Below are 19,652 nucleotides of genomic sequence, written 5' to 3'. Positions count from 1 at the left end.
TGTGTCATGTAATTTTGCTAAGCTCTCATCATTCTTTTGCTCAGCTGCCAGTGACTCTCTATCCACGCGTAAGAGTTGATCAAAGTTCTTTGAGGCCGGAGATAATAACGACCCTGTCTCGCTTGTGAGCGCGTCTGCTTGCTCTTCCTGCAGGCTAGAACTCTGACACTCTAGTGCTACGCTCTCATTGAGCTGGTCAGCTGGCAGGCTCTCCTCAACTGTTCTTTTGTCCCTCGGGCCTAGCTCGGATTCGGGTATTGAAGTTATCCCCTTTTCTGGTTCCGCTGGAGGAGCTTGAGCATTTTCAGCCGAAAGCGCCGCGATCTTACGAGCTTGGCCTCGGGTCAATGCCTGTACTATGCCCTCTCCCAGTTTGAGCCCTCTGTCACGCAGCAACTGATTCGAACGATTCGAAAAGATGTAGGGATACTGCCGTGACAAAAATTTGGAAACTGCAGCCTCAGTCTCTAGCTCCCCGAATGGTCCACTGATTTTGACTTTGGCCATGGGCAGACACACGCTGTGTTCTTCTACAACCTGTTTTATCCATGCTACTTCTCCGGTGAAGTCATCTACCATCACGTAAGACGGATGGACAATGTCCAGCGTGGCGGCACTGTCTCTTAGCACACGGCATGGTTTTCCATTAACTTGCAGGTCGTGCAGATATGGACTTAAAAGTTCCATATTCTCATCTTTTTCCTCCACGTAGGAAAAAACTACGCTAGACTTCTCGCAGTTTACAGCTATATGTCCCAGTTTGTGGCATTTGTAACAGCGAATTGGTCTAACAGATTCGAATTTTCTTTTCTGTTCTTTTTGTGCGGTTTCTCCGTTAAGTTTCTCCTCGCTCTTTTCTACGGGCTTTTCCGCCATGTCTACAGGCTCTGATCGTCTAGTTTGCGCACCCTTTTTGAACGGAAATGGTTTCCGCGGTCCATTTCGACCGTCCCAGTTTCCCTCCTCGGCGTTCAACTTTCTACGGGTTGCGTACTCTTCGGCTAATTCAGCCGCCCTTTCCACAGTGTTTACATTACCTCTGTCTTGCACCCACAGTTTCACAGCTTGGGGGATGGTTTTGTAAAACTGCTCTAGACACATGCATTCAATGATCATGTCTCTGCTGTCGTACGCTTCCGCGCTTTTAAGCCACTCGACTAGGTTGGCCTTTAAGCTATATGCAAACTCCGGATAGCCCTCGCTATCTTTCTTGCCTGTGCTCCTAAACCTTTGCCGAAAAGCTTCGGCTGAAAGGCGGTATTTCTTCAGGAGACTAGCCTTAACTTTTGCATAATCATATGCATCCTGCACACTCAGTCTGGCGATTACTTCCGCCGCCTCACACGGCAACATAGACAGCAACCGCTGTGGCCATGTACTCGGGCCGAAGTTCATCTTCTCGCAAGTCCTTTCAAAATTGCTTAGGAACAAGCCTATGTCGGTGCCGACCTCAAATGGCTTTAATAGCCTGTCCATGCGGTACGATTCTGCCTCACTTGATCGTCCCAGAGCGCCTTCACTTCCTTGAGGCAACTCCAAACGTTTGCTTTCAAGTTCAAGTTGCATTTTCCTTAACTGAAACTCGCGATCTTTATCGCGTTCCTCTCTCTCTCGCTTTTCTCTTTCTCTTTCCCGTTTCTCTCTCTTTTTGAGAAGTTCCATTCCCATTTCAATATCTTCCTCACTGGCCTGATTGGAAATTAGCTCCAATAATTCCGATTTGAGCATTTCCTTGCGTACATCTAGGCCCAGTTCCTCACCAACAATCAACAACTCGTCTCTCAGCAGTGTCCTTAAGTCCATGACTGCTGCTTTACTGCCTTGATTCTGCTCTCTAAATCTAGCTAGGAAAACACAACCTAGCTAACACACAACAATCTAGCTTCCCTACTGTTCTAAACAGAACAACCTCAAAATGAAGCCTAGAGAGTCAAAGCAAAAACCAAGCACTCACCGCAGATACAGCACCATGTCGCAAAGTCCATCTCACCGCTGTCAGCCAGTTGTCAGGATTGGGGGCTCAATCCCATCGTCCGTGGTCCTTTGCCAAGATTGGAGTACGGCATGAATTCGGAGGTAGCTGGCCCATGCCGTCGTCCAACTTATTTACGCTGAGATCGTTGATGAAGTGAAGAACTGCTTCTCATCGAGAACGAGGAAAAGGGTTTATTTACAGAAATTAAATCAGTCTAACATGACTGCTTGAGAAAAAAGTATTAGTCCAACAGGACTGCATGAGAGAAGTGACTCAGTCTAACATGACTGCTCAAGAGAAGTGTCCTCAGCATTCGCACAACCACAGTTTTTATACACTCGATCCGCCGGTCCTACGACGCGGCGACTGTTCGTTTACTCATCACCAACGCGCCGCTGCTCTGCAGAACAGTTTACGTACACAAAGGCAACCGCGCTCTGATGCCCGACGACGGCGTTGGCGGGTGCCGTTCCGGGAACTATCGTTGCCGATCGAGGGTCGCTCGTTGTTCCGTGCCACTCCGAACCGTGAGAAGCACAAAAATACGTCGTTCCCGCGGCAGCTTGTCCATGCGTGTCAAATCAGCTCCGCGTTGGGGAACTCCGGAATCATTGTTCACGCACCGAACTAGTTCCGTCACAATGTCGAAGGGGCTGGAGGAAGGCGGCGGATTCCAGCGCAAAGGTCGCTTCTTTGAACGCCTCCCAGCTGCAGCGACGGAGAGGGAGAGGTGCGCGTCGTGTCGCCCTGTCGTAACTGTGTGGCAATCTTGTTTCGCAGCTCGCCATTCTTGACATAGTGCGAGGATACGTGTCCAACTCTCATATGCTTTGGCTGTCGCTAGGCGAATCTCTGCTTTCAGTCGGCGCCACCGTAGCGCCAGACATGACTGGCAAATGATAAGCTTTCCTTGCCATTATGCACGCCAAGTAAAATGCGGCACGCTGTCATGGTGTCGCGACGCTTGTGGGCTTAACAGAATTGAAGCGGTAAGTGCGAGCTTCATAGTCGCTGCCTTATGGCAGCGGTGATCATGGAAATAAAAAAAGAACAAGCTTCAAGAATAAAAACGATGATTGGAAGTGAAGCTGCACATGCGCGATCTATTCTCCTACAGCGTAGAAGCAAAGCTATTGGCTTGAGTCCCTTCAATTTGAAAAGAAAAACATGCGGCCTGCGTAGGACGCCGACAGGATCGGAATGATCGCTTTGTATTGCCAAGGAATTCCCCAGAGAAGAATTGCGGATATTACCGGAAGAGCGCTTTCGACAGTCAACAGAGTTTTGAAAGCCTACAAAACTAAAGGTAGGCTCTCGGACCTTCCTCACGGTTCGCGGCCGCGTTCCACGACCGCGGAACAAGACCTACTAAATGTTGTAGCCATCGTAGACAATGCTTTTTAACGGCCCCGAAGATCAAAAATGAGCTCGGGCTAAACATTGACGTTCAAGCGGTTCGACAGCGCCTCCACGAAGTGTGCCTTCACGGCAGGACAGCCGCAAGAAAGCCTTTACTTTCGTATCCCCACAAAGCCACCCATCTACAATTCGCACAAAGACTGGTCTGTGGAGGATTGGGGCCAGGTGATGTTCACAGATGCGGGCACATTTACCACAAAGGGTCACGAGAGACTGAAAGTTTGGCGTCAAGACAATCATAGGTAAGCCTTTGCATCGTAGTGTTCTGGAATTGCTATGCTCTTTGTAAATCTGTGGTCCTGAATTCGTTCACTTAGTGCTAGTGTGGTTAGAGTAGCATCAAAATTTAACGAAGATAGCTCTACGACGAATGACACATGGAGTGACACATCGGGGTGCCATTACCGATCGTTTAAAGGACATAACATATATTTCAGCGTTTTAAAGTCACACATGTGTTCTGCAATATGATTGAGTACTTTTGGTTGCTGGCATTTTATGAATTATCGCCTTGAGGTGCAATGTGAGCGAATGAATAAAAGCTACGTTACAGTCACAGCGCAGTCCCTGTTCTAGTGCCAGGTGCCTACTTCACTACATCATAAAAAAAGATGTTTGGATACAACAGCGATTGGGCTAAACGTATTATACCACTTTGACGCGCGTAAACAGAAACATAACTTTCTTTTTTTACCTTATGCTGCTTTCATCCTACCTGCTTCAAGCGAACAAGCCTCAGCGGGCGCTGCTCCGTGAATGTGTGGGGTGCCATCACAGCCCCAGGCTTGGGGTGACCCTTATATGGCTAGATGAACGCTTCACTGCTGCAGAATACTGTAATGTAATCGAGCAGGTTGTCCTGCCCTTTGCTTTGGATGGGCCATTCAAGGATGGGCTGTTTTATTATCACCATGACCTTTCTCCAATCCATACTTCACGTTCCGTGGAGGCTTTGCTAGAGAACCTTGCCATCCGTAAACTTTCGTGGCGAGCAAAAGGAGCGGACGTAAATCCAATTGAGAATGTCTAGGGAATTATGAAATCACGCTTGTCGCGTCTGCAGCTCCATAAAATGAACAAGGACTCCCTTTGGGCTGCTGTTCACGCCGAGTGGGTCAGGCTTCGCAGCACTGAGCTAGCCACAGACGTGTTTGCCTCTATATGCCAAGGCGCATGGAATCCGTCATCCTGGCCGAACGAGACTTCACCAAATATTAATTAATGCAATGTGTGTTTTTGTCGCGCAAATCTGCTTCGTGATTTTTCCTCAGACTTAGTACCAGCTTGAGCTTTTGTTTCAGTTGTTCGTTATATCTTTCTTAGACCAATAAATTTGCTATAGTCTGGAGTTCACGCTTCAGTTCTGGTAAGCACAGGAGCATCGCCACAGCATGAAAGCGTGCCGCATTTTACTTGCCGGGCATATTGACAACGAAAGCTTATCTGCCAGTCATGTCTGGCACTCGGAACGCACACGCGGTGCGATAGCGCCAGCGGAACGAGATTTTAGCGCTGCGGTGGCACCGACTGAAAGCAGATATTCGCCTAGCGATAGCCAAAGCGTGAGAGTTGGAAACGTATCCTCGCACTAGCGCTGGCTGTACCGAAAGCCACGTTTTCCGCGGTTAGCGTTCCTTTCATCGCGATAGTAAAGTTTGCGCTGTAATCATTAGTGTACCGTCACCTTTCCTCGTTTTACGGAATCCATTCCGTAACTCTTAATGACCATCGGTTGTCTTCCCTCCTCATTACGTGTCCTGCCCATACCCATTTCTTTTTCTTGATTTCAACAAAGATATCATTAACTCGCGTTTGTTCCCTCACCCAATCAGCTCTTTTCTTATCCCTTAATGTTACACCTATCATTCTTCTTTCCATAGCTCGTTGCGTCGTCCTCAATTTAAGTAGAACACTTTTCGTAAGCTTCCAGGTTTCTGGAGGCTTACGCCTGCATGCCTTCGTTTGGCAGGCATTCTCAGATCATGAACAGCAGGTTGCCATTATCCCTTAAGAGAAAAGTTTATAACAGCTGTGTCTTAACAGTACTCACGTACGGGGCAGAAATCTGGAGGCTTACGAAAAGGGTTCTACTTAAATTGAGGACGACGCAACGAGCTATGGAAAGAAGAATGATAGGTGTAACATTAAGGGATAAGAAAAGAGCTGATTGGGTGAGGGAACAAACGCGAGTTAATGATATCTTAGTTGAAATCGAGAAAAAGAAATGGGCATGGGCAGGACACGTAATGAGGAGGGAAGACAACCGATGGTCATTAAGAGTTACGGAATGGATTCCAAGGGAAGGGAAGCGTAGCAGAGGGCGGCAGAAAGTTAGGTGGCCGGATGAGATTAAGAATTTGCAGGAACAACATGGCCACAATTAGTACAGGACCGGGGTAGTTGGAAAAGTATGGGAGAGGCCTTTGCCCTGCAGTGGGCGTAGCCAGGCTGCTGCTGCTGCTGCTGATGATGATGGTGACCTTTTCTCGTTTTCAAATAAAGCAGAACAGAAACAAAAATATCGCAGGATAGGGGGCGCACCACCGCACAACGCGATCAAACTGGATGGGCCCGCCTGTCAATGATTGATCACTGCACGGCGCGCACTATACCTGCAGTTATGCTTCGGCCACGTACTCCGCTGTTCGCGTTTCTTTCCATCGCCATAGTACAGTCAACAGCAAAAGTTTGCGGAATGCGCGAGCGCGTGGCAAAGCGACCCTCCTCCCTTTCTAGCGGTGAACCCCTGGTGTCGAGACCGACACTTACACGCATGCGCGTCCTTCTGAGACTGCAAGAGTGCATGTTTCCGCACTTCCTCCTTGCGCGCCGGCGATATCCGAATGTAGCCGCGAGGTAGCCCTCTTGCGATATGCGCTGTGGTGGCTTCGACGGGCGAAACTAGGTGAAACGTGTTTAGAAGCGTGAACTTGCTGGCGCCGATGCTGCTGCTTTTTGTCGAGTCACGAGCGCTGACGCATAGGTCTGGCCCGGTGGCGAACGCAACAAGCCATTTTTTTTCTGGGCTGCACCTTCTCGTGGCCAATCTTCGTTGTTTCTTTTTGCAAACGGTGCCTTCTACCGCAGAAGAGCGTGAAAGAAGACGCGCTCTATAGGAGGAAACCGGCAAGATGAATATAGACAATTGATTTCCGTTGTATAAATGAAGTTCTGCTCGTCGAAGCCGCCATGGAGCACATCACAAGAGGGCTACCTTGCGGCTACATTCGCATATCGCCGGGCTCGCAAAGAGGAAGTGCGGAAATATGCACGCTTGCAGTCTCGGCAGGACACGCATGCGTGCAGGCGTCAGCCTCAACACCAGAGGTTCACCGCTAGAAGGGGAGGAGGGTCGCTTTGCCACGCGCTCGCGCATCCCGCAAACTTTTGCTGTTGACTGTACGTCCTGATTGGAGGGGTCAATGAAGAGAAACCGGCCCTTTTTCACCTGCAGCTCTCCAACGCTGACAATATTTTTCACTGCGTCGCTGTCATTGAAGGTCACGGCCCACACATAGCTCATAGGGTAGGCCCCGAGGGCAGCCACTTCCGGCAGGAGCGATAACTGAGCGAGCGCATCGTGAAAATCTTCCACCCCTTATGGGCGGGCCGTGATATCACAGCGTAGGAAAACTGTATTCAAAACAAAACGCCCTGTTGGCAGACTAGGCAAAATAACTTGGTACTCGTTGTCCGAGGCAGAAATCCTGTTACCGCGGCCCATCAGGGCCGCTGAATCCGCTCCTACGGAGCCCATGACGTACACGTCCGTCGCGCTCGGTGACCGGAAGTGCAATCCTAGACCAGCAAGCCAACAGTTCACGTTCGCGGCGCGTGTACACTTTCGTCATACCTTGACGGGCTGCAGAAGAAGAAGAGGACAACGACTACGAATATCGAGTCATTGGTGACGCTCCGGCTGAGAGCGAAAAAAAAATAGAGGGCTCGTCCGGGATTTGAACCCGGGACCTCTCGCACCCTAAGCGAGAATCATACCCCTAGACCAACGAGCCGACGGCACCTCACGTTCACGGTGCGTGTACACTTTCGTCATACCTTGACGGGCTGCAGAAGAAGAAAACGACTACGATATCGAGTCATTGGTGACGCTCCGGCTGAGAGCGAAAAAAAAATAGAGGGCTCGTACGGGATTTGAACCCGGGACCTCTCGCACCCTAAGCGAGAATCATACCCCTAGACCAACGAGCCTTTCTTTATTTCCAATGTGACAACACAAAACAGAGAAACCAACACAAAAATGTTAAAAGCACCAACCAGTAGCTTGTTGACGCGACATTGCTAAAAACGTTTTAATGACACTAGGTCATTAAGTACAGGATACCATGTTGGCTGTTCGTCCTGGGACTGGTACACATCTCGGATATAGGCAATGCTTTCAATGAAGTTTTCTCTTACCGATCTTACAATAGGATCTGCATGTCTGACAGCCATTCTTGTTTTCCACATGCTATGCATGCTTAATACCTTGAACATGTCATAGGGCACACCCCCGTCATTGTTAACCGCAAGGAAGTTAATTCCATATGGTGTGAGGGGCAAATCTTTTTTCAGCGTTCTCTGGAGGACGTCCCAATGAAAAATTGAATCTAAACAGTCTAGGAATATATGTGTTACAGTTTCTGGCTTGTGGCATAAAATGCAATCAACTGACTAGGGAAGAAAAAAGCCCTTTTCCTGCAGCGAGGGTTTGACTGGGAGCGTGCCACTATGGAGTTGAAAAAAGAAAGTTTTCACAGACGACCGAACCGGCATTTTTTTAACTCTCTTTAAAACATCCTTACCCGGACCGACAGAAAAAATGGCTCGATATAAAGGTACTGGAAGCATAACGTCACGGAGATCTTTGTACAATTGTTTCTTTGATACTATAATGAGATAATCAAAAGAGAAACGTACTCGAAGAATCTTGTAGGCACTTACAACTTCACGCAGATACCCGCACAAGCCGCTTCCAGTAACGCCACACGATGACACAATAAACTCGGGGAGAGCATTCTGCAGTCTCACTTGAAGCACTGCTCGCAAAAATGGGTCATGCTGGTCCCGCAAGAAAATAAACCTTGAGACAATCTGCCTCAGAAAAAGATGAGCTAAGCCAAGCTCTCCTGCTATCAGTGAGTGAAATAAGTTGAGACGACTTGTGCGTTCCCATGATGAATTCCATACAAACGACGCAAGAATTCTATGCAATTTCTGCGCACTAGTTCGTGACATAGCGAGCACCTGCAACACATACCAAATTCGCGCAACAAGGAACGTATTGCAAATAGTTGACCTGGTAAATATGGATAAATTTTTTCCGCCCCATTTCGTAGTTTTCTGGCGCATTCTCTCAGCTTCTTCTCTCCAGTACTCTGTAGGCTCATCATACCAGTTTAAAGGTGCTCCTAGATATTTTGTAGGATAGACTGTCCACTGTAAATTTTCAAAGACATTGGGCTTCTCATCCCAGCTGCCATGCCAAAAACCGGCGCACTTCTCCCAGTTAACAGCGCTTCCAGACATTTTCCAATACGTTCGAGCTTGTTTAACAGTTTCACGGAGACTTTCTTTATCCACACAAAAGACCGCTACATCATCCGCATACGAGACAATTTTGACTTCACTGCCCATTAAACGGAAACCGCGTATTTTCTCATTGTGTATAACTTTTAAGCAAAAAGGCTCCAAGTAAATTGCGAAGAGAAGTGACGAAGCTGGGCATGCTTGTTTTATGCTTCTACATAAGTTAATATTACCAGAGAGTTGTTTATTCAATAATAAGTTAGTGCTACACCCTTCGTAAGACAGTTTTAAGCCTTCTAATATAATGTTTCCAACATTCACGTGCTCTAGAATAGAAAAGAGCACACTGTGCACAACACGGTCGAAGGCCTTCTCCATGTCTAGTTGCATCATAGCAACTCTTCCGTCCGAGGCATCGCAACACTCCAGAATACTTCTTGCCACATGTATGTTATTAAGTATCGAGCGGCCTCTTATGCCACAAGTTAGGTGTGGGCCTACTATTGATGTCATCACTGATTGCAACCTTCTTGCTAACACCTTCATGAGTATCTTATAATCTACATTGGATAAAGTTATGGGGCGATACGACCGTACTGAGAGCAGCTTTATAGGGTCATCGCATTTCGGGATCAGCACTGTATGGGTTTTTCGGAAAGAGGGCGGCATGTATTTTACTTTATAAGCCTCGGCTAGAATACGGCGTAAAATGACTGCTAGTTCATGCTTAAATGCCTTGTAGAAAGCTCTGTCGTCGGTTCGGACATGACAATAGCCAGTGCGCTAAAACCTACGCAAGCGTAGCAAGCCAAAGGAGCTGGGAGGACCCCACCGAGGACATCGTGGACGAGGCGGACGCGGCGGAGGCTGCGGGAATCAAGGACAGACAACCTACATCGGCAGCTGTTGAAACGTCCGAGAAGGAACTTGCGAAAAGTGTTGGAAGCGACCACAGTGACGTGGCACCTGAACGACAGGTTACCGCTACGCCAACGTGCTCCGTCAAAGACGTCTCTGACACCACTCAAGCCTAGCCGAGCAGCGACCAAGAAGACATGGACGTCACGAGCAGCTCGTCTGCGAAACGCCCACACACGCAAGTTTCCGAAGGTGACGAAGGGGGCAGCGGGAAGGCACAGGAGCCGCCCAGGAAAGAAAGTTCGTACCGCCGTCCTTCTTTCAAGCCAAAGCCTCACATTCCGCCGGATTCCATTCCGACGGTACCGAAGGCGCCCCCGTAATAACGAGGGCGTCGCCCAGCAATGCCTGTATGCGAGGTGAGGGACGGGCTGCAGAGTACAATTGTAAAGTTCGATCGCTTTTGCCTAGGAAAGAATTGCGCGCGTTCTGAGAAATGGCAGGATGTATGGGTTCACTTGAACTAGTATGCTTGTTTTTCTTCTCCTTCTAAAAAAAAAAGGAAATGGCTTCAAGACCAACGAGCCGATGGCACCTCACGTTCACGGCGCGTGTACACCTTCGTCATACGTTGACGGGCTGCAGAAGAAGAAGAGGACAACGACTACGAATATCGAGGCATTGGTGACGCTCGGGCTGAGAGCGAAAAAAAAAAATAGAGGGCTCGTCCGGGATTTGAACCCTTGACCTCTCGCACCCTAAGCGAGAATCATACCCCTAGACTTTTTTTTTCTTTATTGCCTGTTTTCTTTTACAGGTGGTGGAAACAGAGAAACATGAATGATAAAAGGAAACACTTGGACCAAGTCTTGCTCCAGTGTGCTCAAATTAAAATTTCTTCAAGTTACACAATTCGTCCAAGAGAGGTAACCAGTCAGGAGGCTCTGGTTGCGCTTTATACAGTTCGCGTATATAATCCACGTTTACAATGAAATTTTCCCTGACAGGACGTGCGTGAAGGTCCGCATTGCGAACCGCCATTCTAGTCTGCCAGATGCTGTGAAGTGCTATCAGCATGAACATGTCGTACGGGACGCCGTCTTCATTGTCCACACTCAGAAAACGAATGCCATAACTCGTGATGGGTAGGTCCTTTTTCAATGTGCGCTGCAGAATGTCCCAATGGAATACGGCGTCCCAGCAGTAAAGAAATACATGTTCTACCGTTTCGGACGTCTTACAAAGTAGACAGTTTGTCGTCCATGGAACGTAGAGTCCCTTATCAGCTAACCATTGCTTTACTGGGAGCGTCCCAGAATGAAGTTTAAAGAAGAAAGTTTTTGTTCCCGGTTTTACGTTCATCTTTTAAACCCTTCTTAGCACGTCCTCTCCGGGTCAGACCTTGAATAAAGTTTTGTACCGCGGTGTTGGCAACAAACAGTCAAGGTCTTTGTAAAGTGTTTTCTGTTTTACAGAGGACAAATACTCTAGTGAAAAGCGCACTTTCAGAAATTGAAATGAATGCACTACTTCACGCAAGAATCCAGTCACATAATGGTACATATTGTTATTCGATGACACAACAAATTCTGGAACGTGTGAACACAGCCTTAATTTTATTACAGTTTGTAAAAAGCCATTTCTTTGGTCGCGGAGAAAAATAAAACGAGACACAACTTGCCTAATAAATAAATGACACAAACCCAATCCTCCGTTTCGGACCGGTAAGAATAAATTTGAGCGACTTGTTCGTTCCCAGGTCGATCTCCACGCAAACACGGCGAAAATCCTGTGAAATTTCTGCACATTCACCCGCGACATACAAAGGACTTGGAACACATACCATATTTTGGCTATTATAAACAGGTTGGATACATACGCCCGTGCAAAAATAGAGAGCTCCCGCCCACCCCAGGCGTTTGTTTTTTGCCTGATTGTTTCTGCTTCGTCCTTCCAGTACTCGTTGTTGTCACGATAAACCTCGAGTGGCACCCCTAGGTACTTCAGTGGGCGGTTTTCCCATTTTACATTTACGTATACATCAGGATTCATATCCCAATTACCATACCAAAACGCAGTTGTTTTATCCCAGTTAATCATGCTACCAGTCATGGAACAAAATTGTTTGGCTGTATGAACAACTTCACGTATGCTATGCCTATCTTGACAGAGTACGGCCACATCGTCAGCATATACAAGAATCTTTAGTTCAGTACTCTGTAATCTAAATCCGTGCACGTTTGAATTTTGGATAATTGATAAGCAAAAGGGTTCTAGGTATAGGGCAAAAAGTAAGGCTGAGGCCGGGCATCCTTGTCTGATAGAACTGAGTATGTCAATTTCTTCACTCAGCATCCTATTAACTACCAGGCGTGTTACATACTGCGAGTACGCCATCTTTAATCCATCAAGAAACACAGTTCCAGCTTGCACATGTTCTAACACGTTGAACAACACTTCATGGGAGACACGGTCAAAAGCTTTTGGTAAGTCTAATTGCATCATTGCTATTCGGTCTCCAAAGTCATCGCTAATCTCTAAGACACTTCTTACTACATGTATATTTGTCGTAATGCTACGACCTTTTATGCCACATGCCTGGTGCGGTCCTACAATCTTTTGAACGACATTCTGCATTCTTTTGGCCAACACCTTCATGAAAATTTTGTAATCCGTATTCAAGAGGCTAATGGGGCGATATGACGTCACAAACTGAAGTTTGACGTCATCGTCCGATTTGGGGATTAAAACAATGTGCGCTTCAGTGAAAGACCGTGGTAGCTTCTTCTTTTTATACCCCTCTTCGATAACTTCGAACAGCGCGCTGGCAATCTCTTCTTTAAATATTTTAAAGAATTCTGCTCCGATTCCATCTGGGCCAGGTGTCTTTCCAGTGCTTAAGTCATCGATAGCTTTTTTAATCTCCTGTATACTGATAGGGGCCTCCAAACTTTTTTTTAGTTTCGCCGTCAAGCTTGGGCACTAAAAGGAGATCTTCACTAAATCCACTCGCCATCGGAATAAGTTTTCCAAGCAAATCGCGATAGTGTTCAACAAACGCGTTCATTATCTGACTTTTTTCTTTCGTCAGTCTGCCATTATACATTATTTCCTTAACTTCTTTTCTTCGTGCATATTGCTTTTCATCACTTAGTGCCCGCTTTGTCGGTGTTTCGCCGATCCAAAGCTTTTCTGTTCTTGACCTAATAATAGCACCTCTGTACTTTTCTTTATCTAAAAGTTCCAGCTTGTTTTTGGTATTTTTGATTTCTTCAGTGAACGAGCCCGGTTTCACACTCTCTTCCTTTAATAGTGCTTGCAGTTGTGACTGCAATTTCTTCTCGTCTTGTTTCTTCTCAAAATTAAGGATAGTCGTACGTTCTATAGCACTCAATTTAACATCTTGTTTAAAAACTTCCCACCTCGTTTCCCAGTTGTCTTTTCCAACTTCATACAGCATCGTTAACGCTTCACTTACTTTTCTAGAAAAGTTTTATCTTTCATGATGCTATTATTTAATTTCCAGAGGTGCCAGTTGAACTTAGGCATTTTTTCCTTTGTCCCAAGCGTGAATTTTACCAAACAGTGGTCGCTAAAAGACACTGGTATAACAACGTATTCGTCACAAGACATCACAAGGTCAAGTGGGATGTAGGCTCTATCCAAACGCGCGTGACTTTGTCCCTGAAAATGTGTGAACTCAACCCCGCCATTAGACATGCAGTGGGCCACATCTTCTAGTCCATTTTCTGCAATCAATTCCGTCAATAATAGTGCGCTTTGATCGCGCAAATTTACACGTTTAGAGCGGTCCTCAATCGCGCACACACAGTTGAAGTCACCAATTAATATTACATATTTACTACAATCAAGGAAACCACCAATCTCTTCAAAGAATGCTTTCCTTTCGTTGTCACGATTTGGGGCGTGCAAGTAAATCACGCGCCATTCAAAATTCATTAACGACAAATCACAAACCACGAAGCATCCGCTCTCGCTGCTTCTTATACTTGTCTCAACTGCACCCATCAATCTTTTTATAAAAATGGCACACCCTCCCGATAAGCCATCAGCATGTGACACACGAACATTATACGTTGTGCTGAAAGGCGCAACCATTCGATCAGTTTCGTCCTCCCTGTGTACTTTTGTTTCTTGCACGGCGATCACGTCTAAATCATGTTTCACAAATAGCCTACTTAATTGGTATTAGCGTCTTCTAGACGAAAGCCCGCACACATTTAGAGTGGCGAAACGAACTGCTCTCTCAAGTCTAACAGCCATCTTTATATTTAAAAAAAGGATGCGCTCACCAAACAGTCTGTGCCCCGATATTGGGGTACACCCTCGGTGCGTTAGCCGTGCTGTCAAGTGGGCGGCTTAGCCGCCCTCTTCTCCCCCTCCGTAACGTTTGGCTTTGGGGTGGGCCGCAGCCGGCGACGGGTGAACGCTTTCGTCGGCGGTTCACTGCTGTTGGCGTCCTTTGTCTCAGCACCGGCGTCGTCTCGTGGTCTCTTTCCCAGCGCACTGCTGTCTTCTGCTTCACGGCAATCCATGGCGTCCACTTCGTCACTCTTGTGGTGAACTCCCGCTGTCTCTTTATTTCCACTTGTGTTGTTGGCACCACACTCGATGAATTCGGAGCCCTGTATCTTGGCTTTTGCATCTGCTGTAATTTCTACCTGTACAGTGGCTGTCAAATTTTCCGCGGTAGTATTTTCCGATTGCTTACTTCCTTTGGTGCTGGTGTCTTGTACTCCTGATGCTGTTGCAGAATGCAGACATTCTTCTGCTTCCGCTTCGTCCCTGGTGAGCTCGGATTTCTCCGTGCTCAACGTGGCCATGGCAGCTGCCGCATACGTCCCCGAGCAGTTTTTTACGGCGTATCCAAAGCGTTTGCAGACGTTGCACCGCGGCACGCGGCAGTCCTTTCTTAAGTGGCCAATCTGTTGGCAGCGCAAGCACCTTGGCGCTCTTCCGGGCGCTACGACAAGGGCTAGCTCACCTCCGACGCGCAGCTGATGTGGTATATCATCCAACGTAACGTCAGCCTTCAGTCGCACCACAACTTTGCGTGTCATGGTGTTCTGTTGGCTGTAGCCGTCAAGGCGCCATTTATCCAGTCCTATTTCCAAGACGGTTCCGTAGGGGTTCAGGGCGTTTCGAACGTCTTCTTCGCGTACATGGTAGAGCAGCCAGTGAAGCTTCAGACGGACGTCGTGGTGACTTGGATCAATTACGATACATCTCTGGCCCTTGACCATCAATTCCGGTTCGGCCAAAAACTTGGCGCCTTCAGCAGTCTTGCAGGTAACCGCCCACACATGATTCATTTGATATGCGCCGAGCGCAAGAACCTCGGTGGGCGGAACACGTTGAAACAGTGGCTCACGAAAATCTTCTGCGCGATATGGTCTACCTTTTACATCAGCATGTAGAAAAACGATATTTTGAACAACGTACCCAGTTGGCAGTGGGGGCAAAATGATTGCATAGTCCTGCGACGTTTCATTCCTGGTACCGCGGCTATGGTGGGCCGCTACATCCGCTCCGACGGAGCTCATATCAGCCACACCCGTACACTACGGTGGCCGGAAGTCAACTCTGAGATAACCAGGCGGCTAGACCAACGCGGCGACAGCAGCTCACGTTCGCGGCGCGTGTACACCTTCGTCATATCTTGACGGGCTGCAGAAAAAGAAGAGGACAACGACTACGAATATCCAGGCATGGGTAACAACACTCGGGCTGAGAGCGAAAAAAAAAAATAGTGGGCTCGTCCGGGATTTGAACCCGGGACCTCTCGCACCCAAAGCGAGAATCATACCCCTAGACCAACGAGCCGACAACGGTTCCCGTTCGCGGCGCGTGTACACCTTCGTCATATCTTGACGGGCTGCAGAAAAAGAAGAGGACAACGACTACGAATATCCAGGCATGGGTAACAACACTCGGGCTGAGAGCGAAAAAAAAATAGTGGGCTCGTCCGGGATTTGAACCCGGGACCTCTCGCTCCCAAAGCGAGAATCATACTCCTAGACCAACGAGCCGACAACGGTTCCCGTTCGCGGCGCGTGTACACCTTCGTCATATCTTGACGGGCTGCAGAAAAAGAAGAGGACAACGACTACTAATATCCAGGCATGGGCAACAACACTCGGGCTGAGAGCAAAAAAAAAAAAAATAGCGGGCTCGTCCGGGATTTGAACCCGGGACCTCTCGCACCCAAAGCGAGAATCATACACCTAGACAAACGAGTTTTTTTTCTTTATTGCCTGGCTGTGGTACATAGTTTCACAAGAGGCAACGCTCACCAAAACGAATACAAAAGCAGAATATACATTTTCTCTATGTGCACATATTACAAAGCATTGTGCTGGCTCAGTTTCATCAAAATTCGCGCAATGCTACCGACGGTTCTACTCTTGGGAGCCACTCCGGTGGTTCCCCTGCCGCTTTATGGATAGCGACAAACCAGTGCATGTTTTCTCTGAAATACATACGTGCAGGCTGCGCATCTTTATCGACATGGTATCCTGCCATTCTCGCGCGCCAAATACAATGGAGGCCCAAGAGCATAATTAAATCAAAACGCACCCCATCCTCATTATCTATGCTTAAGTAGCGGATGCCATACGGGTCCAATGGAAATTCTTTCTTTAGTGTCCTCTGCAAAACATCCCAGAAGAACACGCCTTCCCAACAGTTTAAGAAAACATGATCTATTGTCTCTGGCTGCTTGCAAATTAAACAGTGCGTTCCCCACGGTAAATATACCCCTTTTCTCTCCAAAAACGTCTTAACTGGTAACGTTCCGGTGTGTAATTTGAAAAAGAAGGTTTTGGTTCCTGGCGGGACCTGCGTTTTCTTTACTCTCTTTAAAACATCGCTTCTTGGGCCTCCACCGTACAATGGCACTGGGAAAAAAACATCGCACAAAGCACAATACAGTTTCTTTTTGTTCACACCGGACAGGTAATCATTCGAGAAGCGCACTGAAAGAAATCGGGCACTCGATACAACTTCTTTGTAAAACCCTCGAATCCCTCCCGAAAACTCTTCGGTTGAAACCACATACTCTGGCAGCCGTCTACTCAGCCTCATTTGACATACCGTGCGCAAGAAAGGGTCGGTTGCGTCCCTAAAGAACAAGAACCGGTTTACCAACTGCCGTACAAAAAGATGGCCCAATCCCAGCCCCCCGTCTTTCACCCGCCGGAACAAGTTGGTCCGCTCCCATCCCGACGCCCAGACAAAGACGGCGAAAATCCTGTGTAGCTTCTGAACGTTGGACCGTGAACAGTGCAATACCTGCATTACGTACCAAAGCTTGCTAATCAAGAAAAGGTTACAAACGGTGGCTCTGGCAAAAATGGAAAGGTTAGTGCCTTTCCACTTCTCAGCTCTCTCCCGTGTGTCTTTGACCTGCCCTTTGCAGAACTGCTCGCTATCACGATAGGCATCGAGCGGGACGCCCAAGTACTTGCCTGGGGTCGTCACCCAATGCACGTTGGCAAAATGATCTGGCTTCGTTGGCCATGATCCATGCCAGAGCCCGAGGCACTTCGACCAGTTAACTCCACTACCAGTGACATGGCTAAATTTACGGACACATTTGACAGCCTCAATTATGCTCCCCTGATCCTCCGCAAAAACAGCCACATCATCTGCATAAGCCAGCAGCTTCACTTCAACTGCGTGAAGCTTAAATCCCATAATTCTATTGTTTTCAATCAATCTCATGCACAGGGTTTCAATGTAGATACAAAACAACAGAGGGCTGAAGGGGCACCCCTGACGCACAGAACGTCGCAGGCTGATGGGAGCCCCTAAACTCTTATTCACGATCAATCTGGTCGTGCAGAGACGGTACGCCAGGGCGACCCCCTCGCAGATTACAGATCCGAGATTGGCATAGTCTAAAATGGCAAACAAGATTTAATGAGCCACGCAATCAAAAGCCTTCTTGAGGTCAATCTGTAAAATGGCAATCCGACTATTACAATCATCACAGCACTCAAGTACACTGCGCGCTTTGTGAATATTAGTAACAATAGTACGGCCTTTAATCCTACATGTCTGGTGAGGCCCGACGATGTCCTGTATCACTGTCTGCAATCTTCGCGCCAATATCTTCATAAAGATTTTATACTCGATATTGGTGAGTGCTATGGGACGATACGCCGTAACATATCTTAATTTCGCTGCATCATCAGTTTTAGGAATGAGTACTGTGTGTGACGACCCATAAGACGGAGGCAATGTGTTCCATTTGTAAGCTTCGTTAAAGATTACATTGAATACAGGGCTAATTTCGTGCTTGAATTCCTTATAAAAACCGGCGCTAAAGCCGTCTGGTCCAAGCGATTTTCCGGGGTTTAAGTTGTCTATGGCCTGTTCAACTTCGGATTCTGTTATCTCTAGTTCCAATCTTTGCTTTCTTTCGACGTCCAGTCGGGGTATAGCACGCAAAAACTCCATCCCAAATGTGGTAGCGTCTACTTTGTGGTACGAGAATAGCGCCTGGTAATGCTCATGAAAAGCTGCTTTGATGTCGTCAGTGTCTGTTGATAAGCTCCCGCGCCATTCTATTCCTTCGATGTGGTTCCTTTCAGCGCGTGCTTTTTCTAACCCTAGCGCTCGTTTCGAAGGCGCTTCACCTGCCGCTGTGTCTTCAGCCCTTGCCCTCACCAGGGCTCCCCGATAGCGTTGCTCTTCGAGTTGCTCCAACTGTTGTTTCACTTTTCTTATGTCTTCTATCCATTTGCCCGGTGCCTTAGATTCCTGCCTGAGCAGTTTATGAAGAAGCGTCTTTAACTCAGTCTCTTTTTGTTTCTCTGCAAAACGAATACAGGTGGCCCTCTCTATTGCCTTTATTTTTAGGGTTTCCTTACTCAGCTCCCACTGCTGCCATACGTGAAGGTTTTTACTTGGGTCTATTTTCCTTATTACTTCTCTTACTGCTCGGTTAAACGGTTCATCCTGAAGAAGCTTGTTATTTAATTTCCACGTTTCCCATGAGGAAGGGTTGCCTCGCTTTGTAATTCCTATGCAACACTGGACTAAACAATGGTCAGAAAACGACACTGGCACTACCTCGTAACTGTTACATTCCGGAAGGATGTCAACAGACGCATAAATGCGGTCGAGCCGTGCGTGACTAGAGCCCTCAAACCGTGTGTACTTTACAGCACGCGCTCCTTCGAGGCACTCTGCTACATCCTCAAGGTCCCAGCTCTCCAGCATTCGCGACAACACATCCGTGCTTTTGTCTCTAAATCCCCAAACGCTTGTTTTATCCCGCGCACTGAGGACACAGTTGAAATCGCCCATTACTATGAGCTGTCTTCCCGTGCATAGACGCTCTTCCATGTGGTGAAAAAACTGAGCCCTTTCATCCACCTTATTGGGCGCGTACAAGCACACAATACGCCACTCGTCGTTGTTGAACGAAAAATAGACGACAACATACCGGCCCGACACACACGAATAAATTTCATGCACCTCTAGCCCCGGCAACTTCTTAACAAAAAGGACACAGCCAGCGGATGTGCCCACCGCATGACGGACTACGGGAGAAAACCTAGACGTGAAACGCCGCGCCATAACGCCGGTCTCTTCTTCACCGTCGACTTTCGTCTCCTGCACGGCTAGCACATCAATGTCGTGCTCCGTTATAAGTCGGTAAAGCTGGCCTTGCTTTCTTTTCCCTGCCAGTCCTCGAACATTTAGAGTAGCGACTTTCAACGGACACGTTGGAGCCATTTTAACAATAGGGGAAGAGACCGGCCATATGGTGCTTACCTCTCGCGTGTAGCGCGAGGCTAGACGCCGCCATCGCCGCCAGTGCGGTCCGGCGGAAGAACATGAGTCC

At 47.7% G+C, this 19,652-nt stretch overlaps 4 non-coding genes across 4 annotated transcripts; all 4 read right to left on the bottom strand.

The window, feature by feature from the left end:
- Positions 1-7,335: 7,335 nt before the first annotated feature.
- On the bottom strand, positions 7,336-7,407 carry TRNAP-AGG (transfer RNA proline (anticodon AGG)). The gene has a single exon. It is a non-coding gene; the product is annotated as a tRNA-Pro (tRNA).
- Positions 7,408-7,531: 124 nt separating this feature from the next.
- On the bottom strand, positions 7,532-7,603 carry TRNAP-AGG (transfer RNA proline (anticodon AGG)). The gene has a single exon. It is a non-coding gene; the product is annotated as a tRNA-Pro (tRNA).
- A 7,947-nt stretch (positions 7,604-15,550) lies between these two features.
- On the bottom strand, positions 15,551-15,622 carry TRNAP-UGG (transfer RNA proline (anticodon UGG)). Its single transcript has one exon. It is a non-coding gene; the product is annotated as a tRNA-Pro (tRNA).
- A 134-nt stretch (positions 15,623-15,756) lies between these two features.
- Positions 15,757-15,828, bottom strand: TRNAP-UGG (transfer RNA proline (anticodon UGG)). The gene has a single exon. It is a non-coding gene; the product is annotated as a tRNA-Pro (tRNA).
- Positions 15,829-19,652: the final 3,824 nt, after the last annotated feature.

The sequence above is a fragment of the Dermacentor albipictus genome, chromosome 1, assembly GCF_038994185.2.
Source record: "Dermacentor albipictus isolate Rhodes 1998 colony chromosome 1, USDA_Dalb.pri_finalv2, whole genome shotgun sequence".
Lineage (NCBI taxonomy): Eukaryota > Metazoa > Arthropoda > Arachnida > Ixodida > Ixodidae > Dermacentor > Dermacentor albipictus.
Note: the sequence above shows the minus strand (reverse complement) of the source record. Positions and strands in the feature narration are given on the sequence as shown.